Source organism: Lissotriton vulgaris, chromosome 7 (genome assembly GCF_964263255.1).
Source record: "Lissotriton vulgaris chromosome 7, aLisVul1.2, whole genome shotgun sequence".
Lineage (NCBI taxonomy): Eukaryota > Metazoa > Chordata > Amphibia > Caudata > Salamandridae > Lissotriton > Lissotriton vulgaris.
In genome coordinates this window covers 343,834,347-343,854,701 of record NC_141695.1, presented here as the reverse complement: position 1 = coordinate 343,854,701, position 20,355 = coordinate 343,834,347, and the positions used below count along the sequence as shown (strand labels likewise).

At 47.8% G+C, this 20,355-nt stretch overlaps 1 protein-coding gene and 1 pseudogene across 1 annotated transcript in view; both read left to right on the top strand.

The window, feature by feature from the left end:
* Positions 1–20,355, top strand: part of LOC147701551 (excitatory amino acid transporter 2-like) — an 856,834-nt gene that overhangs the window by 556,566 nt on the left and 279,913 nt on the right. The gene's annotated exons all lie outside the window — the stretch shown is intronic.
* Positions 17,744–18,564, top strand: LOC147701552 (tubulin alpha-1C chain pseudogene; annotated as a pseudogene).

Sequence of the window (20,355 nt, the reverse complement as noted above, 5' to 3'; positions counted from 1 at the left end):
CTCGGCAAGTCAGGCGTTCCTCGGCTGTTTAGAGGGTAAAGAATGAAAGACCAGCCCGTAGCTTGGCGGAGCTCACAGGAGAGCCGTCCGTCCCCAACGGCGCGTAAGCCATGCCCGTTCTCTACCTTTCTGACCGGTGTTTTATGCGTTCAGCTTCCTATGTGCCTGCTGCTGTACCCTCATTAAATCCGAGGGAAAATAAGATGTCAGCTTCTAAGGAATCCTTCAAGCCCCAGGGAGATGCTAGAGTAAAAAAAACTGTCATATGCTTCTAGGTGAGCCATCATTCCTGCTTCCCAGCAATGAGTAGCAAATGCATATACATGGGCTTTAAGCATGGGCGGAAAATCCGTTCCGCTCGCGGATTTTCGGTAAATTCACAACCCGCGAACTCTCGCGAATTTACCGAAAATCCTCAAATTCGCACGCAGCGGATTTTTTTTCTTGGTGATACAATATTGCGGCGTGCGGCGTTCACTTACCGTCATTCAGCGTTTGCGAGTTGTTTTTCTCGATATTTTGCGAGGGCTACGCCATTTTGGATCTTGCTGCGGGATCCTGCTGGAGTTTGGCGACGCATCGCGAGAGTTCGCAATTGCGAACATGTAGGTGCGGCAGGCAGCAACAATCTCGCTCTCGCGAAATTACAAAATTTGCAATTCTGCACAAGAAATCCACTAGCAATCAGCATAGACCTTCTGAAAATGATGATTTTTATCAGAATAACTCCTCAGGTTGACATTTGCCTGTACTTTTTTGGATTTGAGGCCTTTTGACTTTCTTTGGATCACTTTTGGATTAGAAATCAACTTTCACAAGTAAGTTTGTTTGGGGCATTACAGTTGCTGTTCTGCAGAAAAACGAGTTTTGCAAAACTTAAAGCACTCAGCAGGTGCAAAAGTTCACTCATCATTAGTAACCATTACCTGTAGTACTTCCTGAGGGGCCCCTCCAGAGTTCAGTTGCCTATGTTTGTTTGGGGCATTACAGTTAGTGTTCTGCAGAAAAACGAGTTTTGCAAAACTCAAAGCACTCAGCAGGTGCAAAAGTTCAAACTCATCATTAGTAATAGTAACCATTCCCTGTAGTGCTTCCTGACTGGGGCACCTCCAGAGTTCAGTTGCTAGTTGCAACAATTCTATGACCCTGCTCTGACCCTCACAGCAGGCTCATAGAATAGCTACAAGTAGGCCACAAAGGTCAAAGCTGTAGTCATTATACCAGCCCAATGGGCGTCCGAGTCATAGTGAAATACCTGGAGCGTGTGCGCACTCCGAGGGCCAGCCTATTGTTATATCCTGGAGGCTACCAGAAAATCTGCTCATGTAAAGCACGAGGTACTGTGACCTCGAAACAAACAGGGGATGCGTGCGACGTGCGTAGACCAAATCACCCAAATGAAGCTCAAGTGGGTTACGCACACTGGAGCGTTATGACTCCATAACCGCACTCGGCTACTAGTGAAAGCCTTTGGCGGAGAAAGCGCAAGACCATGCAATAATCCAAACAACTCTATGGAAGTGACAGGAAAAAATTGTAATTCAGAAACCATAATCGTTGAAACCTAACCTATGAGCAAAAATCTAGACACAAACCACAGTTACTCATTTCACAATGGCGCAACGCCAGCGCCGCATTTCAACTCTTGAGGGAGCGTTTGATTCAGTGTGCGGCCGAGCCCAGGTCTCTCATAAAGATCAAACCCGGGTCCAATCCAGTATGTCGCGGGCATAATCAGCCCGACATCTCCACTCCTACGGGTGCGATCTGAATGTGGTATCGGTGGGTGAAACCAAAACGCTACCAGGCGCACTAATTCATTTCAGTATAACTAGTGAAAACATACAACAGAAGAATATCAAACCTAAATTGTAGGAAGAATAGGAATATATATAAAATATAAATATTAAATATCATTTCGTACTTGAAAAACATGACCCGGAGAACCTGGTATCGAACCCTGCACCACTGGGATAAGAGGCAAAAGCCTTGCCCCAAGGCCACATTGACTCTATGTAAAACCAATAAGCGCGAACCTGATGAGGTCTGTGTTCCCTGGCAATGGGGAGGGAGGCTATTGAGGGCAGCGCGGCATTTGGAGATCAGCGGGAGTACAATTAAGCCTGATAAGGCCACCCGCGTTGCAGATACACCGCCGTACCCACAGTCCCAGAATGTGATAAGCAAGGCGGGGCGCGCCTGCCATTGTCTAAGTGAGCCATGAAGCCGCGCGGTACTCAGCGGCCAGCAGGGACTGAATCGGCGCCCGAACGAGCCAACAGAGCAATCCACAGACTCTGCTGCGGGAGAAGGCGCAACACCAGCACGCCGCTTCCCGCGAGAAACTCTACCATGCGCGCAGGCCATCGAGGGAGGTAAAACATGGCCAGAGGGGCCGCACCGTTAATTAAGCAAAGCTTCCGCGGAATACGCCGCTCCCAGGGGGAGCCGCTCAGCCCTTAATAACTGATAGCGCCCACGAGCGCTAGCTCAAGAAAAATATGGCAATTCTGGGCTAAGTCGAGAAATACATACTCCTAGTACAACCAAAGCACCTACTTGACACAAGTATTTAACATAGCGCGATATGAGCGCAAACATATTGCCAATACCGTCAAAGATAATCAAACCGTCATCTAAGACATCAATCATAACATAATGTTCTGAGCACTTAACTGTCTGCGTGAGCAGCAAAGAAAGAGGGGGAGAAGCAGGGTACAGCAGCTCTAATTGGGCTATACAAGATGTGATGTATGGACAAGCATAATGGGAAATGTAGTTTTATTTGCATACAAAACGTTTTTCATTGGCTGCTGTGAGTAGCAAATAAAAGAAAGAGAAGCATAATCCGAAGCCTCCGGTCCTGTAATAGAATCCCGCGTACGAGTTTGCTTTTAGTGAACTGGCATACGCAGAATCACGCTACTTGAGAAACCAGTGGATACCAGTGGGGGTAAGTAACAATGTCTAGATGATACCTGGCGCGCGAGACGCGAGTAGGGTGATTCTGTTGGTAATTTGCCAGTTTACATTTTAATATTGCAGTATTATTTTCATGCAGCGTTAAATGCTGCTGACATTGGGCGCACGTATATAGGACGCGTATGGTTTGACAGAGCTTTACACGGCATAAGGAAGTCCTGATGCATTGTACCAGCACACTTATTTGGCATGATGAACTTTTGAGCCTTGGAGGCGTTTGGGAAGTATATTGGCTGACTTTTTCCTTTTAGTTGGAAGCGGGCATAACACAAGAAGCCGCCGGTATAAATTGAGATGATGGCACTGTAGTATTGTCACATGTGGGAAAGTACTGCATTGTAAGTGCATTGGGACCCTTTGGGGGCTTCTTATGGTTAACGTGATCCACTTGAATGAGGGTACACAGGTACACATGTAATAAGGCATGCAAATATGTATGCAGTTGTCTTATATGGGTATTTCATTTTATTTTTAGTTTGATTTACGTTTTACTTTCACACGTAGTTATGGTATGCACCAATTATATGTTGTGGCTTGATAAATGTACAGTAAGGAGGTGCAAGTAGTGATTGGAGGATAAGGCACCAATAAATCAAGATACCCATGAGACCCAGCGCCTGCACTCTTGCTGAGGAAAGTCAAGGAAATGATCCTCCCAGTGCTCCTGGAAATGCTCAATCTGTCCTTAACCACCGCGACAGTACCTGTAAGATGGAAACACGCAATGGTGAAAGCACTTATAAAAAAAACTAACTTGAATCCAGCACAAGCATTTACAATGCAATGGTCTCGTCCTTGTTAAAGTTAGAGCTATTGGCATTGCACATGACATTATTTTTGTTTTTAAAACATATAAATGAATGGCATTGTCATTTACCATGCCAATAGCTTAATCTCTCGCAAATGGAAGACCTATTGCATTTGCACCCACACATACCCTCTGGGTATGTAGTGCGCTATACAAATTCTCTGACTTGACTTGACTTGACACACACACACACAGAGCCACACGCACCCACACACACACACACACACAGAGCCACACAGAGCCACACACACACAGACAGAGTCACACAGAGCCACACACAAGCCGGGAGCAGAGGCACAAAAAGCGGATCACAAGCAGGGAACAGAGGCACAAGCAGGGAACAGAGGCACGAAAACCGGATCACAAGCAGGGAACAGAGGCACGAGCAGAGAACAGAGGCACGAGCAGAGAACAGAGGCACGAGCAGGGAACAGAGGCACAAGCAGGGCACAAGCAGGGAACAGAGGCACAAGCAGGGAACAGAGGCACAAGCAGGGTCAGAGGTCCAAGCACCGGATTACAAGCAGGGTACAGAGGCACGAACAGGGAACAGAGGCACAAAAACCGGGAACAGAGGCACAGGGAACAGAGGCACGAGCAGGGAACAGATGCACAAGCAGGGAACAGAGGCACAAGCACGGAACAGAGGCACAAGCAGGGCACAAGCAGGGAACAGGGGCACAAGCAGGGCACAAGCAGGGAACAGAGGCACAAGCAGGAAACAGAGGCACAAGCATGGAACAAGGCATAAGCAAGGAACAGAGGCACAAGCAAGGAACAGAGGCACAAGTAAGGAACAGAGGCACAAGCAAGGAACAGAGGCACAAGGAGGGAACAGAGGCACGAGCAGGGAACAGAGGCACAAAAACCGGGAACAGAGGCACAAAAACCGGGAACAGAGGCACACACACACAGAACATATACAATATCGCTGCTCCAAGAGCCGGTAAGGTTTACTTGTGTATTTATGGGGCGCAGAGAGAAAAAGAGCATACATGTCTAAAATTGAGTGAATATAATGGGCGTAATTTAGACACTTTGAAGACCCCTCCCACAGAACTCAACAATTCAGTCACATAATTAAAACATTTCCAATATTAGTTATTTACATCAAAATCATCGCAAGGTCATACGTTCTGGCGGGTTTTAGTCAGTTGTGTTACATATCTGATGCAATAACAACATTTTCAGAGTCACCAAAATACTGTTCAGATGGCACACTTAGGAAATCATAGATATGTAGTTTACATGTTTAAGCCACGCTCCTAATTACATAAACCACGCTCCATTTAAAGACCACCCCAGCCACTATTTTCACCCCGCTTAAAGTCCTGAGTGGAGTAATACTACTGAGAACGAATGCTTCTAGTGGTGCGCCATGTAAGAACTAGCTGCAGATCCTGGATAGGTGGAGGGGAGTTCGGTATGCTGTGGGCAGTTAGAGAAGCTGTAGGCCTCAGGAGGTGCTGGGACGAGCATTTGGTCGAGCAGTGTGCGCTGGAATGGATTGGAGCTGCAGGCCCTGGGTGGAGGCGCGTGAACTCGCGTTCCGTGGCTGCCTTACACGGCGCGCGCTCTTCGTGAGGGTGACCACGTTCAACTGGCACGCGCGGTGAAGGCTCCGAATTTCAACAGTCCGCACCAATCGCCCCTTCCCAGAAGTCTTCCGTGGGTGCCGTGCCAGTCCTCAGCGCTTCGTGCTGCCAACAACCCTGAGAGGGACTGACGGCTCGAACCACAGCTCGCGCCAGTCACATGTGACAGGAAACCAGAATTTCTGCCCGAACCTCCACGGCCAACTAGTAATCAGCGTGTTGCAACAGACAGGAGGCCCTTTGGTGATGGTGATTAACAACAGGGAGGTTTCAAAACAAAAATACACACACTAGCAGGTTGAGATGTGAAATTCCAGGGTTTTTGCCAGAAGCGGAAAAAGACCCGCACATTTGCTTGCGTGACACAATAGAACATTGTGGCAGAGGGTTTGGATGCCTTTCCAAGGGGGCAGCATGTTTGTTTTTTATCTAAAGGTCAATTATTTCTAGCGTGAGAGTGCCCCCTTGACGCTCGTGCCACTGAAACTGGGAGAATGCTTCAGAAGATGAGTACAAGTTTGTTAAGGGCGCAACACAAAGATCATAGCAGAGCACAACTTAATAAAATGTACTCTTTATAAAGTGCAGGCAGTGAAACTGGATTGGTGTCCCTACCCTATTACCGGAATCTCTAAAGTAAGCCTGTGCCAAATTTATATTACTCCAGAGTAGTCCCTGTATTCCATGTTACTCGGGGCACAAGTCCTAAAACAAGCGAAGGATAACGTCGTGAGTGTGCGAGCATGCACCTCAGCTGTACCATAGCTGCCAAGGTTTCAGATTGCTATGTGCGACATTTTCATAATTTATGTATAATTATAAGTGACATGTAAAGAATTATGAGTGACACTTTCTCCGGAGCATAATCAAGCAATGAAGACGAGGGAAACATATAAATATAAATTACATGAGCCCTGCCAAGTATCACGCATCAGTGGTTGGACTAACGCACATAGCTGCCACGATTTTAGCATGCATATTAATGACATTTTTATGTGTATACTCTACTTATGAGTGGCATTTACATCTATCATGTGACAGTTTAAAAATTTTATCAAGAGAAGTTAGGAAGAAAACGTGTATGGGACAAAATAGCAAATCATCCATGTATTGTAATACATAGATTAGATCACCAAATCCAACAAAGGACAGTTTAGGATTTCTAAAGTTGGTGTGCATGAGGTCCCAGAGTACTGTGGTTAATCTAATTTTTTTAATAAAATGTAAAATATATTTTGTTTCATTAATTGCAACGGCTAACCGCTCCACCATCATTAACAACCTTAAAAACCCCTTACTGCTCTCTTGACCCCCCCTCCTTCAAGGCCTCAAAATAAACAAGCGAGGGACAGAGCAGGGGAGGGGGCGATAACAGGGCTTCAGAAACGGCAATAACTACATCAGAGGGGTCAATAAGAATGCATCAACAAATACCCAGGAGGAGCCTCCGCGGCTCTAAATTACAAAATGCGGCGTCGTTGGAGTCCCTCCTCAGGGGACTCGAGAACAGAAATGCCTCCGGAGCCCTCTCAGGGTTCAACACACAATCTGGGCCCTGAGCCTCTCGGGCTTTAAGGAAGAATGCCCTCTGGCGTTGGAGTCCCTCGTGGACTCTGAGCACAAAGACCAGGGCCCCTGGAGCCTCTCGCGGCAAGGCACGCACACTGGAGGGGAGGGGCGGACACCGGCAATGTGCCCCGATGCCCCCCTCTCCTACAAGTCACTCACTGGCTGTCTCGCGGCGGCTGCTCTGGTGCAGGGGCTGACAGGCAGCAGGGCAGGTACCGACAATGTACCTCGGGCCCCCCTTCCGCCTCAGCTCCTTTGTTGCCGGCAGCTCCTCCTTGCCTGCAGCTGCGGGGCTCTTCCCTCACCATGGGGGCCCGCTGCAGGACAGGCGGCTTCTGCTTCCCTCTCACCGGAGCGCGGGGTGGGCTCCCGTCAGCTTCCGGTTGTCCCGCCCCTGGCCTGCCTGACTTCCTGGTCGCGGGCCGGGCGGCGATTTTCAGCTGTCCAGGGCTGCGGTGGTGATGCGGGGAGACACACGAGGGGTAGGCTCCCTCAAAAATCAATAATAAAGCGAGGCGGGCACTCGCTAGCACAAATGAAGCGCTCCCAAGCGCTAAAGGCAGATAAAGCGCTCCCCAAGCGCTAAAAGCAAAATAAAGCGCTCTTAAGCGCTAGAAGCAAAGCAAAGCGCTCCCAGGCGCTAGGGGCAAGGTAAAGCGCTCCCAAGCGCTAGGGGCAAGAATAAAGCTCCAGCAAATTCTGGAGGCAGGCAGGGGGACAAAGCTTGGACCAGAGCCAGCTCACTGGGCCTCCAGGCAGGGAGGCAGTCCAAGTGGCGGTCCTCCTGGCGCCCAGCAGCAACAGCCCCCCTCAGCAAAAAGGATCCTGGAAGAGAACAAATTGTAAGGGGACACAGTGCCTTCTTATACTGTAAAATCCTTTGTCTGGCTTCAGGGTGAGGGGAAAAACCAGTCGCAACTGGTTTGTGAGCACTCTTGATGTGCTCAGCCCCACGCTCTATTCACTGGCTGGGCTAGGGTCAGTAGGTGCACCACAAGGGTCGGAGCCAGCAGTGTGTGGGGAAAGCCTAGCCCTATTCAGGACCCAAGTGCACTCCTCCCCATCCATCAGCATGCTAATCTCCACACTCACCACCGGGCAGACCCATCCAGACTCCTGGAGCCAGGCTCACCAGCCAGCTCCAGCCAATCACATGCCAGCACCCTTACTGCACACACACACACCAATGTCCAGAATGGGCACTTCCACACTAGACACATACACGCCGCATACATCATTGCGCAGCATTCAATCTCACGAGTTCGCAAATACCAAACTCGAGCCTGCACTCCCCACACATCAGGAATTGACATGGACACACACATTCCCCATGCATTCCTATGGGAGGGCAGGCCAGCCTCACTACACGCACGCACTTTACTCTGTGACACAGGGAAAAAGTGCGGAGAGACCAAAAATCACTAACACAGATCACATACTAAAAGCAAAAAGTTTAGGGGTGAACCTGCCAGAAGGGCCAAGTCCAACAGTGAGTGAGTGAGTGAGTGAGAGAGAGAGAGAGAGAGAGAGAGAGAGAGAGAGAGAGAGAGATTTTGTTGCAGGAAGAGTCGATGTTATTTGCCACATATTGACATAGCCGAAGGCGATCCTAAAAGGTTCAACAAAATGAACACTTACAATGGAGCTTGGCGCTGAGGGCCCAGATCCCTTCCTATTTGGTAGTTCCCTCTGAATTGACCCCATTGTCATTGGTGATCAATGCCTCGAAGGGGGAGGGCTCATTTCTAAACTATACCCCTCCTGCCTGCACCTCCTACCTACCCTTGACTCCAGACTCAGACTTGCCTGGGAGACAGACTTAGGGCAGTCTGTAACGGACAAGGTGTGGGCTACTTGTTACGCGCAGACACGCCTAGTCTCTCTTAACCACCATCACAAGTTGCTGCATTATACGTTCTTGTGCTGAGCAAAAGCTGCACCTGCAGCGCTTGGCCCTCATTGATTCCACTGGCACGTGTGCCCAAAGCGCTGCATTGAGAACACAGATTTTGCACATATGGCGTAAACGTGTTCTAAGGTAGCAATACTGTGGAGAGAGGTATTCACTAGACTTACTCGGATAACCCAGATGGCATTTGCCCCATCCCTTTACTTGCTTTATTGAGTTATGTCCATGGTGTACCTAAATCCATGCGCAGGATCATACGTCACATTCCAGCAGCACCAAGACAAGAAACTGAGGTGAGTACTGTTGCAACACTCTGATTTAATTTGCCCGCACTTTTGACTTCAAATAACTGTGGCAGAAACCAGGTGTGAATGTAAACACACTACTTACCAATATAATCTATAAAACAGAGACGGCCTGCCAGCATGTTTGAAAGGGGCAATTGTGCCACCTGGCGCAGCCGACGCCCTGCAAGGGGGAGGGGGGCTGCTTTGCCCCAGAGTGCTGTGTGTTGATTTCACTGCCGCCAACCCAGGAAGCTGAGCGCGCTCTGTGTGCTGCCTCTCTGCCTCTGCGTGACCCGAGTCGGAAGGAAGAGCCGAGCTGGAAGAGGAGAAGCTCCGAAGCGTTGCCCTAGTAACCCGGAGGCTCACTGTTTAGATAGCACACCATGACATATACACGGCCTAACAAATGAACCACTGTGCGAAATATGAATGATTTTTTCAGCGAGTTGAAGTGCACTGAGAAGGGACATAGACAGATACCACAATAGCTCATAACGCAACACATGCTCTCGCCACCAGAAGCAGTTCGAGGACAGTACCTGGGCGTGTCGCAGCCTCCAGTAAGTGAGGCTCTCCTATCCAAACAGCGCATCAAGCTCCTGGAGTTTTCTTGGCGCCTTGGGCTCGTGGCGGGCTCAGCCCCATGGCATGCTCAGGGTCCAGGAGGCAGGGCTCTTGTAAGCAGTGCCCCTGGCCACTGTAAGATACTCGGTCCCACAGCAGGGTCCGGCACGAACGGGGTAGTGTCACTTGAGAGCAGCACTGTCCTACAGTGTGCTCTGACAGGGTTAGCTTCTGTTCATTGTGAGTAGCTCTTTCACTCGAGAAGCTCTGGCAGGACCAGCGCCTACAAAGCTGAATACGAAAAAAAGCCCAGGAGCTGCGCCTGTCCACCAAGATGTGCTGTGAATGGATGTACTGGTGGTGCCACCGAAGGTGCAGGAAGAAAAGGACAACTGTTGCAATATTCATGGTTACCCCATTCACGATGGCCGGGAGGGGTCGAGGGTGTTTGTGTCTCTCCAGCAAACATACGTTGTCTTCTCTACCGAGCTTGTGGGAAAAAATAGCAACAGCTGCTGAGCAGGAAGGGCTCTGATTTTAAACAAATGGTGCAATCCGAGCCGCCCATTGTGAAGCGGCGGGGACACTTGGCACTTTGTTTACCTCCGTGATACCTGAACCTCCTGCCTGGGAGCCATGGGGAGCCCTCAGCCCAGCAGGCAGTGCACACAGCGCCTCTGTCTTGCGTGACTGGGAGGAGGGGGGTGACCACAAGTACATTAAAAGGGAGTCCAGGCACCTTGGCAGAGGTAGAGGCGGTAAGCGCCCCTCATACAGTGAGCCAACTCCAAAAAATTAAAGCGTTCACGTTTGTTAAGTGTATCCCGCAAGGGCAGGGTTCTCCCCTGCAGAGAGAGACGCTGGCTTGGGAAGTCCCAAGAAACTACACTTAAAGAAAGCTCGCTCCTCACACTTCCCAACAGACACAATCCATACGAAACAAAAAAATGCAGACGCTCGGCAAATACAAAGGATTACCCTAAAACCTGTCACTAACACCTTGCCTGACTTACGTGTGTGGTAAAATCTTTCTTATCTTCTTTATGGGGCAAAACAGATGGCCCCATAAAGAAGATAAGAAAGCTTTTACCACACACATAAGTCAAGGAAGCAAATCCGAAAGGAATTGGGCTAAAAGAGAAAGAAGAACGTCACTAGGACCTCTTCTCCAATGGCTGGCCCCTGTTTAGGACGCCAGCCAATGGAGAAGGGGGGCATTGCAGAACCTCCCTAATGAAAGTTCCTCTATCTCATTAAGTCTCGCCAGCTCGACTGCGCATGTGTGCAGTCTTTCTCAGGCTGAGACCTAAAAACCACGACTTCTACAAACAGCTCTTACTCTCTCTTTCCACTCCTTTCCTTTATTTTCTCCCCTGTGAAATAGATCCAAATAAGAAAGAAACACATTGTCTGCAAATATCGTCTTTTTTTCTGTCATTTTTATCTATACTAATATAATAAAGAGAGAGCCCAAACCTTTGAGGCGGGTAATCTCAGGAACCACAGCACCAATCACAACACCCAATACAGTCTTGTAAAGGGCAGTTGCAGCAGAAGGACATAGGCTATGCAGACGCCCACCATATACATTTAAAAGGTAAAAGAACCGTGCCAGCAAAGTAGTCCCTTGTGGGCGTGTCTGCGTTGTGCTGTGGGCGTGTGCTGGGGGGCGTGACAAATGCTGGGGGCGTGTGGTACGTTCCGCACTTCATGCCATGTCTCATATCGTGTGATGTGGGCGTGAGATAGGGTCGTGGGCGTGTGCGGGGCGCTGGATTACGGAAAAAAAAAGCTAGCGTTGTGCCCAATATTTCATTGTTTTTCCTTCCCAGGTTCTGTACATTCCAGCTCCGGGTGTGCTTGCCCCGCGCTCCCAGTGATGTGCACCTGCTTTACTGTATGGAGGTCAGGCATGGCGCTATTCCCAAGGGCCGGAAGGAGCGCAAACAGGGGCCATTGTGCAGGAAATTTAATATCGCCTTAACTCTCGGTCACGCCTGAAGCGCACACTGGAGATTTTCCATTTCTGTTACTCACAGGCCTCGCGCCACGCACATCCGGACACAAGGCCCGCCTCCTCGGAAATAGCACGAAAGGGACTATCCCTCCCCCGGGAATATGTGATGATATTCCGCAAACCAACATCCCACATACCATCACTCTGCAATTTTTATAACGCGTGACAAATGCTGGGGGCGTGTGGTACGTTCCGCACTTCATGCCATGTCTCATATCGTGTGATGTGGGCGTGAGATGGGGTCGTGGGCGTGTGCGGGGCGCTGGATTACGGGAAAAAAAAGCTAGCGTTGTGCCCAATATTTTTTATTGTTTTTTCTTCCCAGGTTCTGTACATTCCAGCTCCGGGTGTGCTTGCCCCGCGCTCCCAGTGATGTGCACCTGCTTTACTGTATGGAGGTCAGGCATGGCGCTATTCCCAAGGGCCGGAAGGAGCGCAAACAGGGGCCATTGTGCAGGAAATTTAATATCGCCTTAACTCTCGGTCACGCCTGAAGCGCACACTGGAGATTTTCCATTTCTGTTACTCACAGGCCTCGCGCCACGCACATCCGGACACAAGGCCCGCCTCCTCGGAAATAGCACGAAAGGGACTATCCCTCCCCCGGGAATATGTGATGATATTCCGCAAACCAACATCCCACATACCATCACTCTGCAATTTTTATAACGCGGGACTATTAGTCCGCAAAGACATCATTTCTAAAACTTTTACAATGCATATAACTTTATCACACATGCCATTATAACGTAAATGCATGTGTGGTAAAGTCATGCACATTGTAAAAGTAAATTTTTAAAAACATCAAATATATGTTTGTATATATATATATATATATATATATATATATATATCTATATATATATATATATCCTTGCTCACTGCCCCAAAGTACGTGGCACTCTTTGCGATGGGTGCAGTCCCAGCGCGTCGGAGCCTCGCGCTCTCTACATACAAGCTCAATCCCTCCCGGTCCTGGGCGAGAAATAAAGACTGCACACGCGGGGATCTTCAACTCCAAACAGCAACTTTACTTGCACAGACGCGTTTCCGAAGACATGCTTCCTTCCTCAATGTTATTACATTGCAACGCACGCCAGGGCGCCATTTTATTTCAAAAATGCACACACGGGTTAGAGTATGAGACATAGAGAGAGGACAGGTGGCCGAGCGCCATGTTACTAGTACACGTAAACAATACCGTGTCACTAAATAAATAACGTCACCATATTGTTTCTATGGAAATGCTGAAGTCAGAGCCAACACTTTAGAAAATGAAAAAATGACATTGCTCTCAATTACATTTCGCCGTGGATCGGCATTTCACCTCTCGTATGTTATTGGGCAGGGAGTAAGATCTTGCCGTGGATCGGCCTGTGGCAACCAGCCCGGTTGCCATTTCCAAACACAAAGCCCAATACATAAAACTGTCCCACAAAGTACCCTGTGTTGTTCATTTCATTACATTAAAGATAGCTGTATAATTAACAAAATCCTGCGAAACCCAAAAATTCACATGGAGCAATCATTACATTCATTTCATAAATTCATCCAATATTAATGTCTCATCAATTACCGAAGGAAAATCATAGCAAATAACAAGTAACGAATTCATTTTCAATATATCTATATACATGACCTAAACAAGATTGATTGCTTCACTCAATTACTGTTTTCATATAGTTTAACTGCCTAGGTGTACTGCTAATTCTTCTCCACAGTTCAGTCCCCCAGGAGCCTTGGTCTGACAATCTATGATATGTCGGGATTCTAATCTGCGGAGTTTTTGTAGCTTATCACCTCCCCTGATGCTTTCAGAGATTGCGTCCAAACAATAGTATTGCAACAGGCTTCTGTCGCTATTGTGTTTGATGGAAAAGTGACTAGCGACAGGATATGTGAAGTCTCTGTTGACTATGGCCCTCATATGCTCCAGGATACGCAATTTCACGGGGTTGATGGTACTTCCTATGTATTTGAGCCCGCATGGGCATTTAAGGCAGTAAACTGCAAATGGCGTGCTACAGGTTAGGAACTGATTGATTTTCTTTTTCTGTCTACACCCTGTGATCTCATATGTGTAAACCCTTTTGCTGTTGGCACAGGCCTTGCAACGTCCACAGGGGAAAAAGCCCTTCACATCTTTTAGCTTTCCCGTCTTCGTGGGTGTGGGTGACAAATGGCTCTTTACCAAAGTGTCCCTCAGAGATCGTGCTCTCTTAAAAGTGATTAAAGGATTATCAGGTACATCGTTCCCTATGATATTATCACTCTTTAGAATATGCCAGTGTCTCTTCAGAATAATTCTGAGTTGTTGGCAATCCTGTGAATAGGGAGTGATCATTCTGAATTTCTCTGTCTCAGTCATGGGTTTGTTCTTTTTAATGAATAGGGTGCTTCTCAGTGGTGTCCTAACTCTATCTAGAGTATTCTGTAACAGTTTAGTACTGTACCCCCTGGCTTCAAATCTCTCATTACTCTCCTTTGCAGCAAGCTCAAAGTCCTCATTGGTTGAACAATTACGCTTCAACCACAATAGCTCACCGTAGGGTATGCTTTTGATAAGTCTTGGGGGATGATTACTGGACGCATGATGCGTACTGTTTCCTGCTGTTGGCTTTCTGTATAGGGATGTTTTGATCTTATTATCCATCACCTCCACTTTCAGATCTAGGTATATTGCCAAACTTTTGCTAACCTGGCCGGTAAAGATTAGGTTACAGTCATTATCATTCAATACAGCAATATATTGCTGAGCTGTCTCAATAGGGCCATTCCACACTATGCAAAGATCGTCTATGTAACGATACCATGAGACGATAAAATTAGACCATTGCTCTTTCTCTGGTGCCCAGGCCTCCTGCTCCTCCCACCAGTCCACGAATAAATTAGCGTAGCTGGGTGCGAAGCAGGAACCCATGGCTGTACCAGAGAGCTGTCTAAATAAGGCATCCTGAAATAAAAAGATGTTGTTATGGAGACAGAATGCAATTAACTCCATCAGCATGATGTTGTGTTTGGCGTATTTTAAGGGTCTCTTTCCTAAGAAGTAATCAATCGCCTTCATCCCTTTTGCATGCTCAATGCTCGTGTAGAGGCTAGTAATGTCAAGTGTCAATAGGCAATACCCTGGGTGCCAATCAATAGATTCAATTTTTTCAATGAAATCGGCAGTATCACGTATGTATGATTTCTATCCCAAGACGATTTCAAATAGAAAGTAGTCTAAAAATTTCGAGAGATTCTCGGTGAGGCTGCCCATAGATGAAATGATGGGGCGCCCCAGTTGGCTGTCCATCCTCTTATGTACTTTAGGTAAGTAATAGAAGGTGGGGTTAACTGGGTGTATAGTTTTGAGAAAAAGATATTCTTCAGTCTCAAGCATTTGTTTGTCACGCCATTTTTTAAGTAATGCATGTAGCTCATCAATACTTGATTGGTATCGTTGTTTGGTGGTTGATTCGTAGCAGGTCTCGTCTTGCAATTGACGCATGGCTTCCTGGACGTATTCCTCCCATGACAGTATGACCACGTTGCCGCCCTTATCTGAGGGTTTGCAGACTATAGAAGTGTCCGCGGCCAATGTTTTTAATGCTGCCCGTTGTTTCTCGGTCAGGTTATTTTTTCGCCCGGGTACTTGTTTGTGCATGCGCATTTTTCTTAGATCCTTGATCACGAGTTCCGAGAAGGTGTCTATCATATCCGTTTGTGTTGGAGGTACAAACTTCGATTTCAATTTAAGACCGCTACTCGGAGCCTCTTGTTCCACATCTACTGCCCTCAGTCTCTGGGTTAGAGTTTCTGTAGGTGTGGGCATGGCCACTGCTGCACTCTCGTGTCGTAGTTCTTCCAGCAGTTCCAAGGATGTCAAATCGTTGACCTTTAAATGATCAGTGTCTTTGAAACGTGATCGGATCAATTTAGCTTCATCCATAGTAGGTTTAGTTTTGAAGTATTTGTGCAGACGGAGCCTTCTAATGAATTGAAATAGATCGATTCTAGTCTGAGTGTACTCAAGATTGTTGTCTGGGCAAAAGGTTAATCCCAGTTTAAGTACTGATTCTTCTTCAGATGAAAGGTTTCTAGCAGATAGATTGATGATTGTGAGATGATCTCTGTGTTCTTCAGATTCTACCATCTTGCTCCCCTTTTGCCCCTTGTCTTGCGCACTGAAGCCTCCACATTCACCACTTTGCCTCTTCCCCTTGCTTTTCCGGCCACCCCTTCTGGTTTTCCTCCATTTTCTGGGGGTTTGTTCTTCCCTCCCCTCAGCCAATTCATTTGGATTACTTGGAACTCTTGCTGAAAAGGGGTATCCATGGTCTGTTGCGGGGTACGTATTGTTTCATCTTCTGATTGCTCTCCCTCAGTGACCTCAGACTCTGATGTTTCCACATGTGCTGGTGCAGCCGCACCACCCACTTTGTTTTTGCTGATCAGATCCTTCCGTGTTTGATCGTACTTTTTTGAGAACGTGAGGACTCGCCCCATGGCATAGTCCCTTTCGTCCCTATCAAATTTTTCTTGCTTCCGTGTGCGGATTTTGACCTCATATTTTTCCAGTCGTTTCTTCATCTGAGCTCTCAGCTGATCCTGCTGTTCTTTGTCTTCGTTGAGTGCTAGTTCTGTTTCTATGGTTTCAGTTTCCTTGAGGACTTCAAGGAAATTGAAACCATGGAAACTGAACTAGCTGTATCAATTGCAGAACCACCCGGCGTTAGTCCCGCACACCTGGTTTCGACGTCTGAACGCGGCCTTGAGCAGTTTCTTGTGGGAAGGCGGCGCGGCGCGAGTTGCGCTGCGGACTTGCTTCCACTCCACCTACACCGGGGGTCTTGCCACGTCTGACTTATTGTCATATTATCAAGCATCACACCTCCTTGTACTCAACGACTGGTGGTACGCGGACAGGGGGGATCCTGCATACGCGGTGGAGCGCTACCTTATGGGTTCTGCCTCCCTACACACGCTGTTGTACTCGGCGCCCCTCCGGGGATCGCTGCCGTCCATCACGCGCGTGGTTTTCCAGATCTGGCGGCAGGCCCTGCGCAGGGTGGGCTGGTGGAATGTCCTGACCCTGGAGACTCCATTGTGGCAGAATGGTAGACTGCCTCAGCTGGCAGCCCTGGTGGGCTTTCGGCAATGGGGCACAATAGGTATTTCTACACTGGGAGACGTTATGTCTGGGGGGACGCTCAAATCTTTTGCTATGCTGCGGGAGGAGTTTGACATGCCACATACCCAATTCTACAGGTACTTCCAGTTCCGGCATGCCCTTGCCCCATATATCCGAGACGTGGAGGATTTGCCGGAGTTCAGTCCCATTGAGGCCAAGGTCTTTATGGGGGAATTGCCGGACAAAAAGATCTCCCGCATCTACCAGACTCTGGTGCACCATAGCGCTTCGGACCTTGCCCACCTTAGGACCCAGTGGGAGCGAGATGTTGGGGAGCTTGACGAGGAAGATTGGGTGGAAGCCCTGGAGGGGCCCAGGGGAGCGGCCGTCTCCACGCGCTTGCGATTGATACAGTTCAGGTACCTCCACCGTACATATTACACTAGACAGCGCTTGTGGAGGGCGGGTTTGATTGCATCCCCGACATGTCTTATATGCGACTCTGAGGTGGGTACGCTGCTGCATACAGTGTGGGGCTGTGGGGCTCTTCAGAGGTTTTGGGACAGAGTGTTCCGGTGTTTGAGTGAGGTGCTGGCCTGGGAGCTGCAGAGGGACCCCAAACTGGCTATCCTTCATGTTCTAGCTGGTATTGGGGGTAATAGATACAAGCGTCATTTTCTACTTTTGGGTCTGACTTTGGCCAAGAGGGACATAGCGAGATCCTGGAAGGCACCTCGTGCTCCCACCCTCACAGCTTGGCAGAATGGGATGGATTATTGTATGGGGCTGGTTTTTGGATAAGGTAAGCATGGGTATGGGGGTATATGTTTTGGTGTACTGAGGTATATGTTTTGGGGTGTTTGGGTATTTTAAGGGTTCAGATATAGTTTTGGGGTATGGGGTACAGGGGTAGTTTTAGGGCCACTACACCATTGGCAAAGAGATCATCAACCTGGTGCTTGACCGTGTTCGTAAGCTGGCTGACCAGTGCACTGGCCTCCAGGGCTTCCTCGTCTTCCACAGTTTCGCAGTACCCTTGTATCCACTTCCCTTTCGCCATCTATGCCCCAGTAATCTCTGCAGAGAAAGCTTACCAGGAGCAGCTCACTGTGGCAGAGATCACTAATGCTTGCTTTGAACTGGCCAACCAGATGGTAAAATGTGACCCACGCCACGGTAAGTACATGGCGTGCTGCCTGTTGTACTGTGGCGATGTTGTGCCCAAAGATGTAAATGCTGCCATTGCTACCATTAAGACCAAGCGTAGCATCCAGTTTCTGGACTGGTGCCCAACTGGTTTCGAGATTGGTATTAACTACCAGCCTCCTTACAGTGGTCCCTGGTGATGACTTGGCCAAGGTGCAGCACGCCGTGTGTATGCTGAGCAACACCACAGCCATTGCTGAGGCCTGGGCACGCCTGGACCACAAGTTTGACTTGATGTTTGCCAAGTGGGCCTTTGTCCATTGGTACGTAGGAGAGGGTATTGAGGAAGGAGAGTTCTCTGAGGCCCGTGAAGACATGGCCGCCTTGGAGAAGGATTCCTAAAAGGTGGATGCTGACAGCATGGATGGGGAGGACGAGGGGGAGGAGTAGTTACATGAAGTAGCCCAGCCGCGCGCTCTTTTGCTACCATTTTAATTCTGTGCCTTTTCTGTTCTGTAAAATTTCCATCTGCAACCTCCTTAATAAACTTGAGTGTGGTTTAAAAAAAAAATTACTCTCTACCTGATGGGCAGCCAGTGTAGCTCCCTCATGGGTTTAGCCACCGATTGGTATTTAGGAATCTTAAGGAGGAGCCGTTGGGCTGTGTTTTGCAAAGTTTATAGTGTGTTTAGCACATGTTTGTGGGCTTTAAGATATAAACTATTACAATAATGCATTTGGGACAGAGCAAGGAAAGTCACTAACCTCTTCTGAAGCAGAAGGGGATTGAAAGGGATTATCTTCTTTATGAGCCTTAGAGTAGGAAAGACCTTGGAAGTGACTACATTGACAGGGAAAGGGACTGGAGGGTACCCATGTCCTGGAACACCAAGTGGGTGTCCAGAACGAGGGGTCAGCACCAAAGAGTAGGACCTCCGTCTTACCTGAGTTCAGCTGGAGGCAGCTCTCTGCCATCCATTAGTTGGCATTAGTGTATAGTAAAGTTTACAATGGTTACGTTGCTGAAGGTAGTCACATTAAGCCGTGCTTCACGCTGTCCAGCTCATTTGTTATATATCGTGTACAAGTAAGTCAATAAAGCCCCACCTAGCTTGTGATGTTTGGTGAAGAACAGCTAAATGCAACAAGAAATACATCACCAAAATAGATTGAAGACCCAAATGCTTCATATATACTAGAAATGACAGAGGCATGGAAAAACGTTGGTACTACATCAACAGCAGTCAATTTTATGCAGTTCAAATATTTTCAAAGTTTACTCACATCGAAGATGGCTATCCCTTCCTGCTTTGCCTTCAGAGTGCCTCTCCAGATTAACGATGATGGTGACACAACTGTACGTGCAATGAGGGCCAATGGGCAGACTGTCCTGTGGGGTTCAGTTGTAGAAGAGTATAGTGGTCATCTTAGCTTGGCCAAAAACCCTTTGATTAGTCTGAGCCTTATGGTGTTCTTTTCTAAATGCTTCTTCTTTGCAGTAACTGTGTAGGTACAATCCCACTTTCTCCAACCTCACCAATTGTGCTGCACTGAAGTGCTCACCAAACGCCTGTCCAGTAAACCACATTCTTAACAAGTGATTAACTGGGCTGGTCCATTGCTCCACTGTATGTATGCTTACAGTGAACTGGTTTTTGCCAATGCTTGTTTTAATTTTGTATTAATAAAACTTCTGGAGAGACCATTAAAGCTATATCTAGCCCAGCCCAGCCCTGAAATGAGTTCCCATGAGTCAGCAGTGGAAGAATACAACTCATCAAATCAGAGACCGAAATGCTTATGAGTGTCAACAAAAATAGAGAGGAAAGGCATTGAATCAAGACATCTAAGATAAAGAACAAAGCCATCCGGTCATGAGCAAGGGACTGTCAAAAAGCCCACTCTAAGTAAAAGTTATATACTGAAAACCATAGGGCTGCAAATAGGTAAAGCTTTTTGTAGCCAAGAACTGAAAACGGTGGTTATAACAGAAAGGCATAGTGGGGTGTCTGTTTTGTCACAGTAGACTGATTGGTAGTATGTCTATGAAATCACAATGGACATATAGGCACTTTCTGTTTGGGTCTCACATTGGGCAGATTCACATCATGTAAGATGGGGAAAGGGGTATGTGGTTAAATGCTGTATTTGAGGGTACTGAGTATTTTGGTGATATAAATCAAGGATTGGCAAGAGTGATAATGATACGTTTGTGTTTTGGGATGTAGCATTGACCGCGGAATACATTGATTGACAAGGCCATGAAAACATTGACATTCAGTGGCTTCAGGCCGACACTGTACACTAACCAGGGAAAGTTCCAGTTGGGAGAAATTTAAATGGTGACTTTGTTAGATTGTAG